General features: G+C 31.5%; 1 non-coding gene across 1 annotated transcript; it reads left to right on the top strand.

Moving 5' to 3' along the window:
- Nucleotides 1-202: 202 nt before the first annotated feature.
- LOC145271601 (U1 spliceosomal RNA) lies at nt 203-365 on the top strand. Its single transcript, XR_013866008.1, has one exon. It is a non-coding gene; the product is annotated as a U1 spliceosomal RNA (small nuclear RNA).
- Nucleotides 366-2,393: the final 2,028 nt, after the last annotated feature.

Raw genomic sequence — 2,393 nt, 5'->3', positions numbered from 1 at the left:
TAAGGTATTTTGTGAAAGTGTTTGTAAGTTTAAAGGATAGTAATATTTTTGTAATGAATTTTGTTATTGGTGAATAAAATGTTGTGATATACTGATATTAGTGAGAATTATATAGAGCATATTAATTATTTTGTAGATTACTGTCAGTGGTGAGTATGGATGTATGATATGAAAACACTAGTGGACAGCCTTAAAACATCTTATACTTACCTTACGTAGGGGTAACGGTGATCATTTAGGTCGTTCCCCCAAAGTGAGGCCCTTCCATTGCACTGCGGTTAGGTTGACCTTTGCGATCGTCTCAAATGTGGACGACTCGGACGTGCTATTTCTAAGTGTGGGGTCTGCGTATGCGCTCAACCCAATAATATAATCAAAATCAGAACTCCTACCCTACGCCTCATTTGGAGCAGAAAACCACTTTAATTCTCAGCTACCTTCCGTCCGTATCTCTTCATCTCTCACAAACGAGTGTAAGGACGTCCTTGTTTCTGTCTTCCCAATCGCCCGTTTCTATACACGCCACAAAAAGGCCAATTCTCTCGACCAGTTTATCATCCACTTCAATCGCAACGTTTATCATCCACTTCAATCGCAACGTTTATCATCCACTTCAATTTCAACGTTTATCATCCACTTCAATCGCAACGTGTATCATCCACTTCAATTGCAACGTTTATCATCCACTTCAATTTCAATCTAATCTGCATGTACACACCACCAACGTTTGCTCTTAACATATAAATTTCTTAAGCGTAAGAAATCCATCGAGTTGTCGCCTTCAACAACTGAAAGTGTCTTTCGATAATGATTGATGAATGAAAACCTCTGGAAAACTACCGCAGAATTAGTGTGTCAATTGGTTGAACCCTATCCCATCACCTCGAAAATTGGGCATCCAAACAAAGTTGAATGATGTGCACAGGTATTTTTCGTTACCAAAATTATGAAAATGATTAAATACCTTTTATTGGTACTTGTACAGTTTAATCAACACATTAAAAAAATGAAAATATCGAAAAAAGGTTACATTGTACGTATCCGTTATGGACTGAAGTTCTCTGAAAAAAAAAATTCAGAGAAGTTTTTTTTTTGTTTTTTTTACTTTTTTTACAGCGGAAAAAACATGTTAATATGACAGCGCGCTGAAGATAGCCGTGTTTTGTTTTTTAGAACACGCCACGGGGAGATGACTCAGTCTAAAGTGCCGATACATCCTTCCCATCTTAAATAATAGCTTTTCTTCTTAAAAATTGGTATTGTATCATAACAAATTGTTTTTTTTTTTGCTTAAAAAAAAAACTACTTGACCAAATTAAGTGAAAGTTTTTCCATAGAACTTCATACCATAATGAATACGTACACTATAACCTCTTTTTTTTCGCTATTTTAATTTTTAATGTCTTTAATAAAATGTACAAGTTCCCATTTTATTTTATAATTTAAAATGAAAAAACATTGAGCAATAAAAATGAAATTTTGGATACTTATGTATTTTTGGTGCCGAGCTGAAATAATAACGTTATTATTTTGAAAACCATTCTTAATATAAGGAGGTGAAGGTGTTTTGTAACTAATTTGTTCTTCCACATTACAACTTTATATAATAATAATAAAAAAATCGTGAAACTTGAATTCAAACTAAAAAAAAAAACTATATAAAAATAGCGCGGTACTATCTGCCGTCATATGCATCCGAGAAAAAAAAACATCTATTGTAAAATTAAACCAAAAGTTGGCTCTTGCGCTATTTTTAATAGTTCTTCAGGTTAAATTAAAGTTTTACGACATCTTTTTTCTTCTTTTTTTAATTGTAAGGTGAAAGCACAGAATAGTTACAAAACACCCTCCCCATGTTAGGAATGGCTTTCAATAAAATAACATTATCATTTCAGCACAGTACCAACAATGCATAAGTACTGAAAATGTTGTTTTTATTGTTCAATGTTTTTCATTTTAAATTATAAAATAAAAAACGTTTAATCATTTTAAAACTTCATCTTTTATGATTTTTTTAAATTTGTTAAACACCGTGATTAAAAAATATAATTTTAATCACATGATCACATTTTCAATAATTACGTGATTATATTTTAGCCATTTAAACTTTGTGAAACACGTAAACAAACTTCTGCTCAATACCGGTGTTGACCTTTAAGAGTCCCTTTTAGTGATTATATGGTTCGAGGCTATTTGTACAACTAAACGGTAAATCTGCCGATTATTCTGACTACATTTCTCATCTTGGATGTTAACAGTAGTTTGACTAATCCAAATTATAATGAAAAGATTAAAAAAAAAAAAATAAACCTGATTTTTAAACCTTAATTTTAATAAATGAGACATACAAAGAAGAAAAGACATTTTATAAAGAAATTCATACACATTGACAA

This window comes from Euprymna scolopes, chromosome 46 (assembly GCF_053919585.1).
Source record: "Euprymna scolopes isolate OS-2025 chromosome 46, ASM5391958v1, whole genome shotgun sequence".
Lineage (NCBI taxonomy): Eukaryota > Metazoa > Mollusca > Cephalopoda > Sepiida > Sepiolidae > Euprymna > Euprymna scolopes.
This window is presented reverse-complemented; position numbering and strand designations above follow the sequence as displayed.